The 9773-nt window shown below is 41.7% G+C and overlaps 1 long non-coding RNA gene across 1 annotated transcript in view; it reads left to right on the forward strand.

Moving 5' to 3' along the window:
* The window catches only part of 4933400L20Rik (RIKEN cDNA 4933400L20 gene), a 76584-nt gene extending 67246 nt beyond the window's left edge, over positions 1-9338 (forward strand). The window contains exon 5 of the long non-coding RNA NR_045730.1: positions 9078-9338. This is a non-coding gene — a long non-coding RNA (RIKEN cDNA 4933400L20 gene). The remainder of the gene's footprint in view (positions 1-9077) is intronic.
* Positions 9339-9773: the final 435 nt, after the last annotated feature.

Consider the following 9773-nt stretch of genomic DNA (forward strand, 5'->3'; position numbering starts at 1 on the left):
CCATGTGGGTGTCCGTGTGTGTGCCCATGTGTGTGTGTGTGTATGTGTGTATTTGTGTGGCTAAATGTATTTTTGTGTGTGAAAATGTTTTTGTGTGTATTTGTGTGACTGTGTGTGTGTGTGTGTGTGTGTGTGTGTGTGTGTGTGTGTGTATGTTCCTGAATGGTCAGGAACAAGAAGATGGAATCAGAACCCTTAAAGCTGGAAATATAGGTTGTTGTAAGCTGCCTAATATAGAGCCTCTACAAGAGAAATATGTGCTTTAAACTGCTGAGCCCACTACCAGGCCTGAGTCAGATCTATTTAATCCTCATTGGGCTACTGTTCCTAGCTTCTCACTCCCATCTCAACCCCAGAGACTCCTTCCCATCTATCATCTGGATTGTGTCTTTCTGATCCTTACATGTCTTCCCACTGAAAAAGCCTCTCTGAACCAAGTATAATTATGTAACTCCTCTATGGTCAACTTCCTTCAACTCCTTCACCCACAGCAAAGAACTTGTACCTTTCTCCTTGGCAATCATCAAAGTCCAGCCATTTGTTAATTCACCTACTCAACAAACCTTTACTGAGTATCTAGCCTATGCCATCTGTGCCCTTGGCACTGATGATAAATCAGACATTGATCTCTGTCTAACAGTGTTGGCTGAGGAAGAAGAAACCAATAATAATCTTAATAAGAAGGCAAACTGCATTACTGTTAGAGGGTGGTCTGTGTTCCAGCAGTAGTGATGTAATCTAGGATGCTGGAGCCCTAGGTAGGAAGACCATGAGTTCAAGATTCACCTATGATTCATTGTAAGACTCTGACTGAAGAGGAGGAAGAGGAAGAGGAGACAAATAAGAAACAAGTGCTGTGGGGAAAGTAAAAAGTGGCAGAGAAAGGTGATCTTGATTTCTGGAGATGAGGATCAGGAGGGGTTCTCATCTTAACCAAATGATCAGAATACACCCGACTCAGAAAATGATGTTGCAGCAAAGACGTGGGGGAGGTGGGTTTAAGTCTCAGGAATGTATCCATAGGAATGTCATTCCAGGAAATGGGAAAAGATGGTGTGAAGACCCTGAGGTGAGAGTATAGCTAGTATAACAGGGAGTAGCCCAGAGACCAGAGAGACCAGAGAGACCCAAGGAAAATGAGGGGGAAAAGCGAGAGCTTCCATCCACAAGGGAAAGGGCCTGACTATGGTCCTCAGGCATTACCCATCTTATCAATATTACTCAAGGTCACACTTTCCCAAGTGTGTTGGGTTTCCTTATGTCTTAAAACTTTTACCTACATCCCATGCCATTGTATCCTACTACCGAGTTCTGACTGCTGCCTCTCATGTGCACCTGTATAGTTTAACCATAGAACTATTCTAGCTGCTAATGCACTGAATGCAAAAGTCCAACCCCTTGACAATATCACCCTGGGAAGAGCTCTTTTGGAGGTGGGGGATAAATTCTATCATCCTGTTTTTCCCTTTCTCACCACCTGGCTGGCTACAGAATAGATGCATATCAAGAAAAGATGCCGAAGGAAATACGTTGAAATTCCTGAGACAACCGGCCACCTACCTGGTGAGAGCACAGGGGTCCCCCCGGCCCGAGGGGTTTCTGCCTCAGGCTCCTCAGGAGCCACCTTGGTTCCAGGACTCCCCAGAGGGCAGGCTGCAGGGTGAGGGTGTGGAATACAGAGACCAGCAGTTTCTGGGACAGGCAAGAGACAGAGACCTTCTGAGGCGGCGCCATTTTTGGCTCCAGACAACCGGCCACTTTCCTGGGCAAAGCAACACAGCTTCTGGGAAAGATCCTGTTTTGGGCCTTCATCTTCAGCCAGGAGGAGGTCCAAACACCAGATAACTGTGCACCTTCCCTGAAAGAGGAGAGCTTGCCTGCAGAGACTGCTCTGACCACTGAAACTCAGAGGAGAGAGCTAGTCTCCCACATCTGCTGATAGAGGGTAACAAAATCACCAGAGGAACAATCTCTAAACAGAGAAAACTATAACAACTAACTCCAGAGATTGCCAGATGGTGAAAGGTAAATGTAAGAATCCTACTAACAGAAACCAGGAGCACTCACCATCATCAGAACCCAGAACGCCCACTTTGCCCAGTCCAGGGCACCCTAACACACCTGAAAAGGTAGACCTGGATTTAAAAGCATATCTCATGATGATGTTAGAGGACATAAAGAAGGACTTTAATAACTCACTTAAAGAAGAGTTATTAAAAAGAGTTACAAGTCCTTAAAGAAAAACAGGAAAACACAACCAAACAGGTAGAAGTCCTTATAGAAAAACAGGAAAACACATCCAAACAGATGATGGAAATGAACAAAACCATACTAGACCTAAAAAGGGAAGTAAACACAATAAAGAAAACCCAAAGTGAGGCAACACTGGAGATAGAAACCCTAGGAAAGAAATCTGGAACCATAGATGCCAGCATCAGCAACAGAGTACAACAGATGGAAGAGAGAATCTCAGGTGCAGAAGATTCCATAGAGAACATCGGCACAACAATCAAGGAAAATGGAAAATGCAAAAAGATCCTAACTCAAAACATCCAGGAAATCCAGGACACAATGAGAAGACCAAACCTACGGATAATAGGAGTGGATGAGAATGAAGATTTTCAACTCAAAGGACCAGCAAACATCTTCAACAAAATTATTGAAGAAAACTTCCCAAATCTAAAGAAAGAGATGCCCATGAACATACAAGAAGCCTACAGAACTCCAAATAGACTGGACCAGAAAAGAAATTCCTCCCGACACATAATAATCAGAACAACAAATGCACTAAATAAAGATAGAATACTAAAAGCAGTAAGGGAAAAAGGTCAAGTAACATATAAAGGCAAGCCTATCAGAATTACACCAGATTTTTCACCAGAGACTATGAAAGCCAGAAGAGCCTGGACAGATGTTATACAGACACTAAGAGAACACAAACTCCAGCCCAGGCTACTATACCCAGCCAAACTCTCAATTACCATAGATGGAGAAACCAAAGTATTCCACGACAAAACTAAAGTTACCCATTATTTCTCCACGAATCCAGCCATTCAAAGGATAATAACAGAAAAAAACCAATACAAGGACGGAAACCACGCCATAGAAAAAACAAGAAGGTAATCCCTCAACAAACCTAAAAGAAGACAGCCACAAGAACAGAATGCCAACTTTAACAACAAAAATAAAAGGAAGCAACAATTACTTTTCCTTAATACTCTTAATATCAATGGACTCAACTCCCCAATAAAAAGACATAGACTAACAAACTGGCTACACAAACAAGACCTAACATTTTGCTGTTTACAGGAAACCCATCTCAGGGAAAGACAGACACTACCTCAGAGTGAAAGGCTGGAAAACAATTTTCCAAGCAAATGGACTGAAGAAACAAGCTGGAGTAGCCATTTTAATACCGGATAAAATCGACTTCCAACCCAAAGTTATCAAAAAAGACAAGGAGGGACACTTCATACTCATCAAAGGTAAAATCCTCCAAGAGGAACTCTCAATTCTGAATATCTACGCACCAAATGCAAGGGCAGCCACATTCATTAGAGACACTTTAGTAAAGCTCAAAGCATACATTGCACCTCACACAATAATAGTGGGAGACTTCAACACACCACTTTCTTCAAAGGACAGATCGTGGAAACAGAAACTAAACAGGGACACAGTGAAACTAACAGAAGTCATGAAACAAATGGACCTGACAGATATCTACAGAATATTTTATCCTAAAACAAAAGGATATACCTTCTTCTCAGCACCTCAGGGGACCTTCTCCAAAATTGACCACATAATTGGTCACAAAACAAGCCTCAACATATACAAAAATATTGAAATTGTCCCATGCATCCTATCAGATCACCATGGACTAAGGCTGATTTCAATAACAAAATAAATAATAGAAAGACAACATTCACGTGGAAACTGAACAACACTCTTCTCAATGATACCTTGGTCAAGGAAGGAATAAAGAAAGAAATTAAGGACATTTTGGAGTTTAATGAAAATGAAGCCACAACATACCCAAACTTATGGGACACAATGAAAGCATTCCTAAGAGGAAAACTCATAGCTCTGAGTGCCTCCAAAAAGAAACTAGAGAGAACACACATTAGCAGCTTGACAACACACCTAAAAGCTCTAGAACAAAAGGAAGCAAATTCACCCAAGAGGAGTAGAAGGCAGGAAATAATCAAACTCAGGGGTGAAATCAACCAAGTGGAAACAAGAAGAACTATTCAAAGAATCAACCAATCAAGGAGCTGGTTCTTTGAGAAAATCAACAAGATTGATAAACCCTTAGCCAGACTCACTAGAGGGCACAGGGAAAGCATCCTAATTAACAAAATCAGAAATGAAAAGGGAGACATAACAACAGATCCTGAAGAAATCCAAAACACCATCAGATCCTTCTACAAAAGGCTATACTCAACAAAACTGGAAAACCTGGATGAAATGGACAAGTTCCTAGACAGATACCAGGTACCAAAGCTAAATCAAGATCAGGTTAATGATCTCAACAGTCCTATATCCCCTAAAGAAAAAGAAGCAGTCATTAATAGTCTCCCAGCCAAAAAAAGCCCAGGACCAGATGGGTTTAGTGCAGAGTTCTATCAGACCTTCAAAGAAGACCTAATTCCAGTTCTTCACAAACTATTCCACAAAATAGAAATGGAAGGTACTCTACCCAACTCATTCTATGAAGCCACAATTACTCTGATACCTAAACCACAAAAAGACCCAACAAAGATAGAGAACTTCAGACCAATTTCCCTTATGAATATCGATGCAAAAATCCTCAATAAAGTTCTTGCTAACCGAATCCAAGAACACATCAAAACAATCATGCATCCTGACCAAGTAGGTTTCATCCCAGGGATGCAGGGATGGTTCAATATACGGAAATCCATCAATGTAATCCAGTATATAAACAAACTCAAAGACAAAAACCACATGATCATCTCGTTAGATGCTAAGAAAGCATTTGAAAAAATCCAACACCCATTCATGATAAAAGTCTTGGAAAGATCAGGAATTCAAGGCCCATACCTAAACATGATAAAAGCAATCTACAGCAAACCAGTAGCCAACATCAAAGTAAATGGAGAGAAGCTGGAAGCAATCCCACTAAAATCAGGGACTAGACAAGGCTGTCCACTATTTCCCTACCTATTCAACATTGTACTTGAAGTCCTAGCCAGAGCAATTAGACAACAAAAGGAGATCAAGGGGATACAAATTGGAAAGGAAGAAGTCAAAATATCACTGTTTGCAGATGATATGATAGTATATATAAGTGACCCTAAAAATTCCACCTGAGAACTCCTAAGCCCGATAAACAGCTTCAATGAAGTAGCTGGATATAAAATTAACTCAAACAAATCAATGGCCTTTCTGTACACAAAGGATAAACAGGCTGATAAAGAAATTAGGGAAACAACACCCTTCTCAATAGTCACAAATAATATAAAATACCTTGGTGTGACTCTAACTAAGGAAGTGAAAGATCTGTATGATAAGAACTTCAAGTCTCTGAAGAAAAAAATTAAAGAAGATCTCAGAAGATGGAAAGATCTCCCATGCTCATGGATTGGCAGGATCAACATTGTAAAAATGGCTATCTTGCCAAAAGCAATCTACAGATTCAATGCAATCCCCATCAAAATTCTAACTCAATTCTTCAACGAATTAGAAAGGGCAATTGGCAGATTCATCTGGAATAACAAAAAACAGAGGATAGCAAAAACTCTTCTCAAGGATAAAAGAACCTCTGGTGGAATCACCATGCCCGACCTACTGTACTACAGAGCAATTGTGATCAAAACTGCATGGTACTGGTATAGTGACAGACAAGTAGACCAATGGAACAGAATTGAAGACCCAGAGGTGAATCCACACACCTATGGTCACTTGATCGTTGACAAGGGAGCTAAAACCAACCAGTGGACAAAAGACAGCATTTTCAACAAATGATGCTGGCACAACTGGAGGTTATCATGTAGAAGAATGCGAATTGATCCATTTCTATCTCTTGTACTAAGGTCAAATCTAAGTGGATTAAGGAACTCCACATAAAACCAGTGACACTGAAACTTATAGAGGAGAAAGTAGGGAAAAACCTCGAAGATATGGGTACAGGGGAAAAATTCCTGAATAGAACAGCAATGGCTTGTGCTGTAAGATCGAGAATCGATAAATGGGACCTCATAAAATTGCAAAGCTTCTGCAAAGCAAAAGACACCGTCATTAAGACAAAAAGGCCACCAACAGATTGGGAAAGGATCTTTACCTATCCCAAATTGGATAGGGGACTAATATCCAATATATATATAAAGAACTCAAGAAGGTGGACTCCAGAAAATCAAATAACCCCATTAAAAATGGGGCTCAGAGCTGAACAAAGAATTCTCACCTGAGGAATACAGAATGGCAGAGAAACACCTGAAAAAATGTTCAACTTCCTTAATCATCAGGGAAATGCACATCAAAACAACCCTGAGATTCCACCTCACACCAGTCAGAACGGCTAAGATCAAAAATTCAGTTGACAGCAGATGCTGGTGAGGATGTAGAGAAAGAGGAACACTCCTCCATTGTTGGTGGGATTGCAAGCTTGTACAACCACTCTGGAAATCAGTCTGGTGGTTCCTCAGAAAATTGGACATAGTACTACCAGAGGATCCTGTAATACCTCTCCTGGGCATATATCCAGAAGATGTCCCAACCGGTAAGAAGGACACATGCTCCACTATGTTCATAGCAGCCTTGTTTATAATAGCCAGAAGCTGGAAAGAACCCAGATGCCCCTCAACAAAGGAATGGATACAGAAAATGTGGTACCTTTACACAATGGAATACTACTCAGCTATTAAAAAATGAATTTATGAAATTCCTAGGCAAATGGATGGACCTGGAGGGTATCATCCTGAGTGAGGTAACCCAATCACAAAGGAACTCGCACAAATTGTACTCACTAATAAGTAGATATTAGCCCAGAAACTTAGGATACCCAAGATATAAGATACAACTTGCCAAACGCATGAAATTCAAGAAGAACAAAGACCAAAGTGTGGACACTTTACCCTTTCTTAGAAATGGGAACAAAACACCCATGGAAGGAGTTACAGAGACAAAATTTGGAGCTGTGACGAAAGGATGGACCATCTAGTGATTGCCATATGCAGGTATCCATCCCATAATCAGCTTCCAAATGCTGACACCATTGCATACACTAGCAAGATTTTGCTGAAAGGACCCAGATATAGCTGTCTCTTGTGAGACTATGCCGGGGCCTAGCAAACACAGAAGTGGATGATCACAGTCAGCTATTGGATGGGTCACACGGCCCCCAATGGAGGAGCTAGAGAACCCAAGGAGCTAAAGGGAACTGCAACCCTGTAGGTGGAACAACAATATGAACTAACCAGTACCCTGGAGCTCTTGTCTCTAGCTGCATATCTATCAAAAGATGGCCTAGTTGGCCATCACTGCAAAGAGAGGCCCATTGGACTTGCAAACTTTGTATGCCCCAGTACAGGGGAATGCCAGGGCCAAAAAGGGGGAGTGGATGGGTAGGGGATTGGGGGGGGTGGGTATGGGGGACCTTTGGGATAGCATTGAAAATGTAAACGAGGAAAATACCTAATTAAAAAAAAGAAATTCCTATGTTCTATCTATCATCTATTTATCATTTATCTATCACCCATCTATCTATCTATCTATCTATCTATCTATCTATCTATCTATCTATCTATCATCTATTTACATTTACCTATTATCTCTCTATCATCTATCACCTAGCATCTATCTATCTATCTATCTATCTATCTATCTATCTATCTATCTATCTATCTACCTATCTATAATCTACCTGTATGAATATGTATATGCACATGTATACATGCACGTTCCCATGTTTTTAGGTATCCAGGCACATATGTGTATGTAGAGGCAAGAAAGTGATGTCAAATGTCGTTCCTTGGTCATTTGTCCACTTTATGTTTTGAGACAGTCTCTCTCACTAGAACTCATGCCCAGGGATACCTCTGTCTGCTTCCTTATCACTGGCATTATATGCACGTGCTGACACTCTCACTCAAGTCTTCATGCTTACACAGCTAACATTCGCAACTGAGCAATCTCCTCAGTCCCTGAAAGTTGATCTTCCTCTTGAAAATTAAAATTGAATTATCCAAATTGATATACTCCATTTGAACTTCAGTTCTATATATGTATAATGCTCACAGCAGTCTGGTGTCATTTGCCTTCCAGACTTACTCTGTAGCTCTAAAGAGAAAACAGAGATGCACATCTCATAGCACAGGCCTGTGCAAGGGGGGGGGGGCATCATTGTTGCCCTGCTGTTGACTGTGAAATATTTTGGGCCTGATAAGCAAGTAACCTCTGGTTTCACTCATATGCCAGTTACATGCCCTTAGTTCAAGCAGAGGTAATGTGGGGGTGAGGTTTATCTGGTGTCACATGTGATTTGTTCTCAAAGTGGGACAAGGGGAGTCTGACTTCTTGTAGAGATGAGCCCCCTCAGTGATAAATGAGGAGGGCCCTTCAATTGATCCATTCATTTTCTGTGAGCAGATCCTGCAGCCACTGGCAGGCTGAGCCATGGCTGCCCTGGGAACCTCAAACATCCCTCCCCCAATTTATCCCCACCCCCACAAATTGTCAAAAAAGGCATCATGATAGATAGAGCTCCTGTGTGCCACTAGGTGAGTGTTTAAATCTTTTATAAGACAGTCAATGGCCTTTATAAACCTTCAGAAGAGAATTACATTGTGTCTGAGATGGAGCTGAAAGTCAATGGGAAATTGATTCTGTCTAGCTGGTGCTGTTTCAAGCAGGAGGCTTGCTGGGTGCCTTCAGGATCAAACATACCATCTCCACTGTGCCCTCAGGGCCTGAATTTGCTCAAATGGAGACTATTGAGATGCCAAGGTCTTTTTCAGGACTGAGGCACACCACCTCGGCAGCTGCAGGCTCCCAACACAAGTACACCTTGAAGGGCAGTGCCTCGGACTACAGATAGTTATAAAGTATGTTTATCTTCCCAGGAATTGATGTCAACCCCAACTTGATGCCATTGCCTGCACCCCAGGCACAGATGTCGGAAGATGATAAATGGCCATCGATCTGTCCAGCAACAGTAGGGCAAGGCACACCTACAATTACTCTCCTTTGCTAATGACCCCATTAGCCACTGGATCAAACACTGTTAGTGGGTGTGATGATGCTACAGTTATTCCCTTGTCGATACCCATTGGCCTGATCTATACTGTCAGCCAATGGATTCCCAAATAAATAGTAAAGACCCCTATTTGGAAGTAATGGAGTCTGTTATCACAGATCTGGGTAGTTCTGCATCAGAGAGAAGTGGGTGGACTTTGGTAAATACATTAAACAGGCACATTAACGGGAGATAGTGGGTAGACAGAGCACCCAGCTCTGGACTCCACTTTGGAACCTGGAGGACATAGGGTCTTGAATTCTGGTACAATGTCTCAGCAGTAGCCTGACAGAAATTCCTCACCTGCCTAAAGGACTGTTTCTTGGGGTGTTACCTAGTGATGATCTTCATTATTAAGCTATACAGGATTGTTGTGGAGCTGAAATCCAACCGGAAATGGTATACACGAGTATAAGGGCTTGCAGATCAGCTCACTCACTACTGGATGCCAGTCTCAGGATAGGAAAAGGTTGTTTTGTTTAATTTTGTTTTGTTTTGGTTTGGGTTTTTTTCCCCTGCCATC

The sequence above is a fragment of the Mus musculus genome, chromosome 8, assembly GCF_000001635.26.
Source record: "Mus musculus strain C57BL/6J chromosome 8, GRCm38.p6 C57BL/6J".
Lineage (NCBI taxonomy): Eukaryota > Metazoa > Chordata > Mammalia > Rodentia > Muridae > Mus > Mus musculus.